This window comes from Leptonotus elevatus, chromosome 2, assembly GCF_054856555.1.
Source record: "Leptonotus elevatus isolate MCC_2025b chromosome 2, RoL_Lele_1.0, whole genome shotgun sequence".
NCBI lineage: Eukaryota > Metazoa > Chordata > Actinopteri > Syngnathiformes > Syngnathidae > Leptonotus > Leptonotus elevatus.
Window position 1 is genome coordinate 9,959,998 of NC_141240.1, and position 11,901 is coordinate 9,971,898.

General features: G+C 37.4%; 1 protein-coding gene across 2 annotated transcripts in view; it reads right to left on the bottom strand.

The window, feature by feature from the left end:
- Positions 1 to 1,486, bottom strand: part of LOC147178367 (metabotropic glutamate receptor 4-like) — a 169,417-nt gene extending 167,931 nt beyond the window's left edge. Inside the window, exon 1 of one of the 2 annotated variants that reach the window (XM_086068805.1) lies at positions 1,028 to 1,486. The gene's annotated coding sequence lies outside the window, so the exon portion shown is untranslated. The remainder of the gene's footprint in view (positions 1 to 1,027) is intronic. The other variant, XM_086068804.1, reaches the window with a different exon arrangement.
- Positions 1,487 to 11,901: the final 10,415 nt, after the last annotated feature.

The following is an 11,901-nucleotide window of genomic DNA, read 5'->3' on the forward strand; positions in this document are numbered from 1 at the left end:
TGCTATTTTGACACCTATTTTAAACAGGTGATTTGATGATTCATCGATCTGAATAGGTAATCAAATGCAGCCTGTTTGCTTTTCCAGCATACGGCATATAGAAATCAATTCATGATCACTGAAAATCACTGAGGACTACAGATTCTATACGTTGACAAAGTGAACCTTTCGAATCTCCAACATCGCCTGTAATTGCAGAAAGGCTCCATGTGTGGTATACAGACAACCTACTTTATGATTACTTCTCACATCAGGAGATAGTTGAAAGCTTATGATATGCAACATGAAAGCATTGCGTGAATATTAGCTGACAGTGATGCATACGCACAAGAGGGGTCTGACAAACATAAAGGGGCGTGCAGCGCAACCACAGCTCATCGTCAATGTGCAACAACAACAACAACCCTCTAAAAAAAGAGCGCAAATTCCTTCCAGCGCGTCTATACGCAAATGCGCAATGCAACCTCATTTGCATTGCATTACTTTGAAGTTGCTGTGCGCCTCTGTAGATCGAAATGGATTCCTCGGATTTGTCTATGTGTGAGGGGTACCGTCGAGCCAAGTAAAGCGGAAAGGGGGTTGAGGGCGCACGGGGGCTCGCATACATGCAGCCGATAAAGGGCTCCATTGTATGACTGAGTGAAGGCTAATTTGCGCTCGAAAGCTTTTGGCCGATCCTCATTAATCTGTTGAACGCGTGATGACAGAAAAACTAACGCCTCTCTCCTCTAATGCATACGTCAACTGTCAACATATCATAAGAAGAGGCTTCGTATAGTCCACGTACGCGGTGAAGCCATTAAGACAATAAAAAGATCATTACGCGCATTGTTCCACTACTACAACAACTGGGTGTTCCTAAAGCCTCCCAAGCATGATTAAAGAGAAAAGTAGCCGAGTGTGTGCAACACACAGAGACGCACTGACACAGTTGTGTAACTCTAATGCACGCTGGAACCACACGCACACACGTGTCAAGATATAAAAGGCACAATACCTCTTCCAAGTGACTGAAATGAAAACTTACGTTGTACGCAGTGACTTGTTTGTTTGCTCCTCTTTCTTCTTTGTTCGTCAGCGCAAAGGAGACGCAATTAAGACGAGGACGTGTTGCGGACAAGAAGTGCGCATTTTAACTTCCAGTTTGCAGCGTTCCAGCAAATCACCCGCTTGTCTGCAGCCAGTCCGCCGCTTCAGACGCTGTCCAGAGGCGAGTGGTTGAAGGGCTTTCTTACTTTGCCTCCTCTCCCTCCTCTTCCCAATCCTCATTTTGATTGCACAATGCTTCCCCGCCCACACAAGGAGATTTTTACACACACCCTCTCTCCATTCAGATCACCACTGGCGAGCTGCAGGCTCATTTTGAGTTCCACCACATTTGCTTACAACTTGAGAGAATGACTCGTACTTTTAAAAAATAAAAAATAAATTACAACTAATTAAAAAAAGACAACGTCACCCCGTGTGATGGATATCCTAAGGGTAAGGAACAAATGAGTTGTTATTTTTTAACTTTAACTCGCTCCGTCCCATCACTTTTTACTTTCACCGCCAACCGTGAACATCTGTTAGTAAAGCGCCCACTTGCGTCTATTTGGCATTACTGCACTTTTTGGACGCGCATGCACGCGATACGCGCGCACACTTTCAGTTCATGAAGCGCGCCATTCATGATTGTCACACCCTCGGGTAATGTCGACCTATTTCCCATTGGAATCGCTTTTCCTTTTTTCTATAGTTTTTTTTATCGCCATGGCGCTGATTGCACGTATTGATCCAGCAGTCCAATCAGTGCGTCTTTGATTATTGGACCACGTAGACGAGTTGCCTCTATTTTCAAGATGCAATTTTTTTTCTTCTGGGTGTGATGTGCTGGGGTGCATTTTGGGAGTGCCTGTTAAGGACCTAAAGGTCTAAAGGCTTAACACTTATGTAGCAGGCCCCCCCTAACAAGGATGAAACTTTACTGATGATTTGTCATTTTATTTTTGTCGCCATGAATCACCGTTCATCACCAAATCACAGTGAGTCCAAATCACCATAAGAGCTGAAAGATAACCCATGCAAACAATAATCAAAACTATGTACAAGTACAAACACATAAATGCTAACAAACGAATTATTAAATAAAATATACCTTTTGCCTCTTCGGAGAGGCTACCAATACAAAATAAGGACAATCCTTGACGATGCGCAACAAACTTTTCCAGCGTCCTTAAGCTATTAAGCTACCTCAAGTACAAAAGGCACTAAAACGGAAGTGACTCTTTAAAATAAAAGCGTTACCCCCAAAACCGGAAGTGACTATTTACTATGCAAATTTCAAAATAAAATATAAACAATATTCCGTTAAGAAAATATAATTGTGGTTATTTACAACTTGTTTGTGTTTAGACATGGGTTATTCACGTGGTACACATGTTGCAGGAGGCGGAAATATGGCTTTCAAGCCTTAAAATAGGCCTACACATACAAATAATTACAAACAGTACAGTAACAGTTATATTGTAAACTACTGTAGACTATACAGATGGTCAACAACCAAACAATGTTGTGTTTATGCTAACGTTTCGGCTGAACCCGGAACATTCCCTTGATGTTAGGCAGGGGGATTTGTTGTTACTAATTATTCCTAATTCATTCCTAATGTTTTCTGTACGTTCTGTGTTACTAGGAAAAATCAAGCCAATATCCAAATGCTAATAAGCACACCAATGGTAATGTGTGACATTTTCCGCCATAAAAGTGAAACTATGCTGTGTTTACTAGGGTGAGCAAACAAGGCAGGTTTTCAGGATGTCAAAGAACACGGGATTTATTTGCAAAAGAAAAAGCAAAAGTCAAACAAGGAACGTGGAAAAACTACTAAACTAACAAAACACCAAAAGCAGAGGCAAAGTAACAAACCCAACACACTAGGACAAGGCCAGAAGATTGCCATAGATGTTGAAATGTAAACAAATGATCCACCAAAAACTGCAAGGAAGGAGGGAACTAAATAGGAGCAAACTAATGAGACAATAACAAACACCTGGACGTGAGAAAAGTGGCAGAGGGCGTTGGTGGGAAGACACAAGGGGACCGGGATGACGAGCACAATGACAACACGGACACTTTACTGAGACCTAACCAAACAAAACACAGATCATGATAAACCGTAACAAAACTAAACAAACCCAAACCACAACAAAATGTCCTCCCTTTTGACTCCACTAATAGGAAGTGGAGTGTGTGTTACCGCGACTGGTATACCAGGCCAGGCCAAGAGTCATCCTTTTTGGAAATGAAAATATGGTCATCCTAGAAACCATATTAAATTCATTTAACATGCAATATTTTAATTCCTCTCTAGTAATACTTTGGAAGAACAATGCTATGACAAAAGCAAATAGAAAAGAAGGAAATCTAGAAGTCTTTTTTTTATAGATAATTTGCTTTTGTCTTTGTTTTTCTCATTGCAGAGACTCAATTTAAGCACAATCATTTATAACGGCTGACTAATACATATTTAATTAAACATCTGCTTCATAAATGTATTAAATGGTAAGGGCTGTATATTTCAGGCTATTCATCATGCTCAGCTTCAAGCATTTCTATTGTAAATGTGAGCGTGAATGTGAGTATGTGCCTTGTTATTGACTGGTGGCCTGCAGTCGAGGGTGTCGTCTTCCCTTTGCTGGGACAAACTCCAGCCAGCCAGCGACCTTTTGCCCTGAACCGGATCGGCATCATGCAAAATTGACCTTCATCGCATTGTTTTTTTTCCCCTCTCTTTGCATCATTAAAAATGACTTCACTTGTTACAAGCCATGGCTACACGAGCTTCCGTTCTGCAGCATGTGTTGTCGATCACTTGAATTCTACATACTCGTGGACTGTTGCCACTAGATGCGCTATTTCAAGCTTGTTTTTCATTTTATTTGGGCATAATTAACTCATTCACTGCCATTGACGGCTATAGACGTCAACATTTCATTGTACTATTTCTATTAGTTTAACATTTTTTTCCACTTTTGTTAACAAGAGTATAGAACCTAGAAAAAATTCATGAGTGAACGAGTTAAAATGTATGTTTCATTCATCTCTGTGAGGATTAAAAGTAATCCAACAGGAGCTGAACCATCATCTCTGTAAAAGCTATTCCATCTGTTTTCTTTCTTTTTTTATTTATTTTTTAATGGCTGAACGGCAAACCTGAACAGAATAAAATGTATCTAACATTCCATCAGCGCAACATCTCCTTGGTGGAAAAGGGGCTGAGACACAAACTACAGCATATTGTATGTGTGCATGCAAAATTCATGTGTTGTGGGGGAGCCCTGTTTTTATAGGATACTTTATTGGAGGTTTATCCCTGTTTTTCTATGATGTCACACATACTCTTCAGGCTGTCACTGGACCACAACACCATCAGCGATATCACAGTTTCTTGATGTAACTACACGTGCATCAATGATAGATTCTCTCAATCAGGCTCATTCTCACTGAAATGGGAGAATAAAATTATCGTTTTTGATGCTTTCCTGAAATAGAATCTACTGCCCTTTTTTGGTTGAGAGTGAAATTTCAATCGTCTGTCGACTACTGTAAATGGCCTACGTGAGGTATTGCTTTTCCTGTTCAGGGTCAAGGGTGACCAGGAGCCTATATAGGCGTACCAGCTGAAAATGACAGGGCGCATATATTAAAGACAACTGTTGACACTCTCATTAACACCTGTGTTTTAAATTAACTTAAGATGCATAATTTTGGAAAGCATGAGGAAATGTATTCAGAGAATATTTCTGCTTACAGGGAGAACATGCAAAAACCACACTGAAAGGTTGAAGCCGAGAGTCGAATCCCAAATTTTTCACTGCAAGGTAGGGCTGATTTAAATAAATAAAAAATTTGAATAATCGATATTGAATCTTTTCAAGCCCGATATCAATTCATAAAATTAGTAATCAATTATTTTATAGATCTATTTTCCCCATAAATTCTTAAGAAAATAGAATTTCAAAGGATGATTTTTTTTTTATCTTACTGATTTCTTAACATTTACTGTTCACATGAATTTTTAAGCATTTTCTTACATTTATGAAAGACCTCACTTATTACAGACAATTCAGGATGTTTTTAGTTTATAATTACAATTATTGAATTACATTATGTAAATATTTTCATCTCATCCTTCCTGATGTCAATGTTTGTGATTGTAACACGTGTTACTTTCGTTCATAAACTAAACAATTTGACCAGTTACTGCCGCCGCAAGATTTACTTTGGAATTTAATATTTGTGGAGTTTTTGTCATGTCCTTGACATTTAAGAATAATGAATGGGGCACCATTAATCGATATTGGATTTAATTGAAGTGAATCGAATTGAATCAGAATTTTTTTTTAAATCGAATCAAACTGAAGTCTTGTGAATCGAAATGAAATAATTTGAGGAAATTAGAATCGATACCCAACTCTACTGCAAGGCAAACGTGCTATCCACTGTGCTGCCTCAATCATCAGCGTTTGGAATCGACCTTGAATGCTTTAGTTTGATGTGACTCATTCAGTGGTAATAAATGAAAATGTAAACACATTTGTTTGTCCTGGAATTGGTGTCGGTGTAAACAGTGACTTTCAGTCACTTACTGTGTAATTTTTGTAATATTTTTTTATTATTTTGTGAAGTGCACATTGAAAAGTCAAATTAGGCTATTATTATGGATAAATGAAGAAGCCCTTTGAATACTTACTGGCAGAGTGCAATGTAGTTCAGCCTACAAATATTTGAAGAAGATTTTTCTTTTGTTGACTTGAGGACAGCAGATTTTCATTCCCTGCGCAGCTCATCTGTTAGCAAAATACAGATGTCTCTCCTCTACATTGCCTTCAGAGCCTTGCTCACACATATAGACTGTGAAGGCCACCTGTGTGTGACGGAGACAAAGCGCCACATTAAATAAAGATAAAAACACCCTTAAAGCCATATAAATCCCCACATAAACCAAGCTTGGAAAACTTTGTGCAAACAACAGATGAAAGTTTCCAACTGTGTTATCACAGATGGTTTGGTGCATGTCGAATCAGTGCATCGGATGACACTTTAAAAAGTCATCTGGTACTAGTACACTGTGTATTTTGCTGGTGTGGTGGCACTTTCTCCATGGTCAACCCCCTTCTTGAGAAGTGGTGATGGAGGTTACATCAGCAGCGAGACAGACGGAGTCGTTCTGGGCACGGTGCCATTAATGTGTCTGCCTGCTGTCCTGCCTCCAAACACTGCAGCCCTCCGCAGATGTAATTGTCACTGCAGGTGGCCCTCACTGCAATCAGCATTCATCAACTGAGCGTTAACCTCTCCGCTCGTATAGAGGATGACTTGTCTTTGTTGTGACACTGAGGATCACCGATCAGCGAGTTTTAAAAACTGATCAGTGATCCTATCAGAAGATGAACCAATACATCTATTTCAAAAACTAGTTTATTTACTGAACAGTCAACCCCTGTTATACGCAAGAAACCGGACCCAAAAATAGCCAAAATTTGTAAATAATTGACACCCATTGAAAATGCATTGGGAAAAATAATAACAATTAAACCCTATAAATTAAATTTTAAAAAATTAATTCTCCCTTAAATGCTGATAAACATTCAATACACCAGAAAGGGAGCATATAAATAAATAAATAACGCATTGATCACCTAAAAAGAAAAATTTAAAAATGTGAAAAAATTTAAAACATTTAAACATTTAAAACATTTAAAACATTTAAAACATTTAAAACATTTAAAAAAATAAAAAAAAATTACAAAAATTACAAAAATTACAAAAATTACAAAAATTACAAAAATTACAAAAATTACAAAAAAATACAAAAATTAACAATTATATTAACTGTCATTGACCGCTATAGACGTCAAAAATTAATTTGAACTAATTTTATTAGTTTAAAAAAAAATCGACTTTTGCTAACAAGAGTACGAAAACCTAGATTTTTTTATTGTACATTCAGAACAGATATAAAATTTGTGATTAATCAATTAGTTAACTAGTGAAGTCATGTGATTAATTACAATGAAAAAAATGTTATCGCCTGACGCCCCTAATTTAAAAAAATATATAAAAAATAAGGGGCGTCAGACGATTAAAATTTGTATTCGTAATTAATATCATGACTTCAATAGTGGTCTCACGATTATTCACAAATCTTCTATCTGTTATAAATGTACAAAAAAAAATTCTAGGTTTTCATAAAAAAGGAAATTAAATGGAAAAAAAAGTTAAACTAAGAGAACCAAATAAAAACAGTTAGAATCTCAAAGAAAACAGAATAAAAGGCTAAAAGCAAAGCTAAAAGACAATATGATACGTATTATAATGAACGAGCAACTAAGAAAATAAATAAGCTCTAGTGGGAGGTGCTCGGTTCCTTACATGAGTTTCGCCTTCATCACCGCGGATGACGCCATTGTGCCGTTGTTATGACGAGCGTCATTCTGTTCACTTTCGTGCCGAATGGTCACATTATGGTGTATTTAGACTTTTTTTTGGTTGCTATGTCCATTTATAGCAATAATTTGAGAAGTGACGTTAGAGGCGAAGAACTTTGGGTTGTTTTGGGGCAGGGGTCCAAGACTCGCTGCCAGCTAAAGTCGGCTAAACGTATGTGGACATCCCACTTATGCCCACTTCAACCTTCATCCATCCCATTTTGTTTGGCTCTGCTTAATTCTTCAAAATGAGCAAGAAAAGTATCTAGTATCACCAGGCTGATGTGTCAATCACGCGGTTGTTGACATAAAAGTGGGCGTGACAAGATCTGCTGAAAACCATCAGAAAACTGGGGATTTTTTTTCCCCCACAGTCCATAGCTATAAAATACAGTAAGTGGCCATGTCTACGCATTAGAGCAGACCTTTAAAGTCCTCCCGGAACAAATTGTGCTCCTCGTGCTTAGCCCACAAGGATTTGTGTTTGGGATTCTAATGGCACGAGCGTTGTTTCAAATTGGTTGTTAAAGAGATTCACGTCTCTCCTTGGCCTGCATGTGCCGGGATTGTTCTTTGTGTGGTGTGATGCGTGCAAGACAAAACCGCGCAGCAGAGTAAAGAAAGAAGTTCCCTTGGGTATGGATACATGTTATACATGAAAAAAAAAATCCACTGAAATGAAGGAAACACATCCCTGGCAGCCATCCTGGCAGCTAATACCAATTATTTGACTGATTACTTTTTCATTGCCAGGATGTCTTCAAAGCCATACTGACAACTGTTTCATGTGTGCCTTTTCTATTGAATGGTCATCAGCCAATCGCTGTATGTTATGTATTCCTTTTGCGATGCTGTTGGACATGACACACACTCAGCTCATCAGCCATCAATAATTCCTTCATATTTATAAAACAGGGGAGCAACCTTGAGCGATTGCCCATTTACACCACAGGAGCACAATTGATTGGCCATTCATTTTACATGCTTTAAAATCCATATTGCACACGGGTTGCGGGCCAGATGTTCTTTTTCGGCATCACATCTCACATGTTGGGACGGGAAATAACATTTTCAGATTATTGCAAGAGACATGATCTTTTCTTGTCATGTGGAGCGCTTGGCCTGCTGTGACTATTAGACAGAATTCATGTTTTTTTTGTTCATAAATATTTTGAGAATATTTAAAGTGTCATTCTGAATAGCAACTCCACCGCCTCGGACTCAACCCATGTTCATGGTTTATTTATCAAAAAAATATGGCATCTAATTTATAATTTACTTGCCTCTCCCAGCTTCCAATAAAGAATGTTCAGTCACATTTCTTTTTGCAACCATTCATCTTGAGTACAGTGCGCCTCAGAGGACTTCAGAGGGAACGAGTATCAATCAGAAAAAAAAAAGGGAAAAAACACAACATGCGCAAAGCAAGACACAAACCAGAAGATTCTAACGTGTTGTAAACTGATGCAATGCAACATTGTTCTGTCTATTGGGACTACCAAGCAAATTTAGAGTGGAACATCTAAACTGATGAGACCAAAAAAGCTTCACCGGCCAATTTAGGGTGAGCTTTGAACTGCTGGTAAAAAAAAAATCCTCGGACAATGGCATGCCATAAACTACTTTGCACAGAGGCGTGGACCATTTACATGTGTGCGTATGCCGCACCTCCAAATGCTTCTTTTGTGGACAATCTTGAGAAGTGAAGGTCACTTAACTCATTCACTGCCATTGACGGCTATAGATGTCAAAAATTCATTTGAACTACTTTTATTAGTTTAACATTTTTTTTCAATTTTTGTTAACAAGAGTATGAAAGCCTAGAATTGTTTATTTTTTATTTTTTGGTACATTTAGAACAGATATAAAATTTGTGATTAATCGTGAGTTAACGAGTGAAGTTATGCTATTAATTCTGATTACAAATTTTAATCACCTGATGCCCCTAATTTTTAATAATCTTTTCTTTGTTTCATTAAATTTTTTAAAGAAAAGATTGTTAAAAATTAGGGGCATCAGGCGATTAAAATTTTTGATCGTAATTAATCACATGACTGCACTAGTTAACTCACGATTAATCACACATTTTATATCTGTTCTAATACAAAACCCAACAATTCTAGGTATTCAAACTCTTGTTAACAAAAGTGGGAAAATGTTAAAGTAATAGAAATAGTTCAAATGAATTTTTGACGTCTATAGCCGTCGATGGCAGTGAATGAGTTAAAATGTCAGGAACGGGCAGGAATCACCACAGAGCCGAGATGCTCGAATTTTCGGCCAGACTGGTGGATGTGATGTTTGAGGTTCAACTGATGACAGTAGTCTTTTTTTTTTTTTTGTGGCCCATCTGCATGTCCTATTTTTGAACTGTTTTTATGATATGTGAATGGATTATGTTTGTATGTATCCCAGAAAAAAATCATTCCAATTTTCTTCAATACGTGTAACTAAGAACCTTCTCCTCAGTCTTTTATCCATCACCAGAGATTATCGAGGGTCAGAGTATTGTTTCAGTACACTGTGTGAATGTAATCCATTTCAGACAAATGTTCTCAGCCGGATCCAGGAATCGTTGACGTGCATTCCAACTCTTTATCTGGAAAAAGCCACAGAAGCGCCTCCACAATCACAGTCTACAGGATAAGTCGTGTTTGGCTTTACTCATTGGAAGCAGCTGCCGTCAGAATAAACCTGTGGTGTATTTTAGTGCAGATGAAGATATACCTTGTGGGAGGAAAGGCTGCCTCGGATGAACCCATGGAAATATTTACGCAGAGGATTACCAATCACCAAGCACAGAAAAAATACTTTTTTTTATAGTATCACCTCATTTTTGTCATACAAGTTTACAGTGTGCATCCCAATGAAAGACCCTACTGATCAAAAACAGAACTATGACTTAGTGTGACGATGGAGAAAAGAAAAAAAAAGGAAATGTGCACTGAACATTCCAGCTTATCTTAATTGCTTTTACTTGTGATAATTCTTACCAATCCATCAAAGCTAAACTGCCTTTGCAGCAGCACTAATGAAGATTGGTCAGGGTGGGTTATCACCGCTTGTGTGGTAATGAATTTGGTATCAAACGGAAAGGCACGTGAAAATTAAAACTCACTTAAACCACATCACATTTTGTTAGAGTAGCGGGCTATGTATGGTTGGAATAAAAACGATATGATCTTTAAGCCAATAGATTCAAATTTCTCTCTCATTGTAGGTTAACAATAAACCCAGAAACTGAATGCAAATTGCTCATTTTCCAATCAATTTTCAAATTAAAGTTGTATATTTGCCTACTAAGAAAATTTTAAATATTTGGAGATTATTTGAGTTTGATGAATGTTGTTTTTGTTTCACAGACTCCTTGACACACTTGTTTTGGCATTGTTGTGTTGTGTCCTCCTTTTTAGGGAGTTGTTGAAAAAAATTTATGCTGGAAACTAGGGGTGTGAATTGCCTAGTACCTGGCGATTCGATTCGTATCACGATTCATAGCTCACGATTCGATTCAATACCGATTCATCCTGATACGAATCTATAAATGTATTATTCTGAACTCAAATTTTGAAAATACAAATCAGTAAACTTGTACATGTACACTGTAAGATTTGTATGAAAATGTATTTATTTAACTGAAATGTCAGGCTTATAACTGAGCCACTGCATTTGACAAACAGGTTGCAGTCTGTTTCATGTTTGAACAGCACTGAAATCAAATATTAAGGCTTAATGTTCCATTAATATAACATTCTTCCATGCTTAATGTGTGAATCCTGACCCTAAGTAAGACGTTTTGTTGAATATTTCCATGAAAAAATTGATGTTTAAAAATCGATTCGGCCGCATATTGAATCGTTTTGAGAATTGCGTGCTGTAATTTCGCGATATATTACCGAATCACTTTTTTTCTAACACCCCTACCGGAAACTAGACACTTTATAAACTGCACTTAATTATACTATTTGGAAAAGAGTCTACTTTTAAAGGTATTAATAAATTTTTCACAAATGACAACAGCTGTTGTTGCACTGACATTTTTGTGTTCTGTGTGTTCATGGGATTTTTTTAAATTGCCGATTGTTTATTTTGTTTATAGTGAAGTTTTTTTTTCCAAAGAAAGTTTTAGCAGAGACTTATTTCAATATGAGATTGGTGTCTTATTACAAGTGAAATCTGTTAAAGTCATGAGGAAGTTGCATACATGCATATATATGTATATTTGTACCTTTTTGATGTGAAGAATTGAAGTAGCTTTTAAATGACACACTTTAGAAAGGATGCATGTACCTCGTTCCTGCACAAATATAAACGTCAGGCTGCTTTTTATTCTGCCCTCCAATGGAGACTTTCTCACACTTACTGTACCAGTGCCTGCCCCAATTACGTCCATGTCTCTCCTTTCCTGCATTTTCATTAGTTACATCCC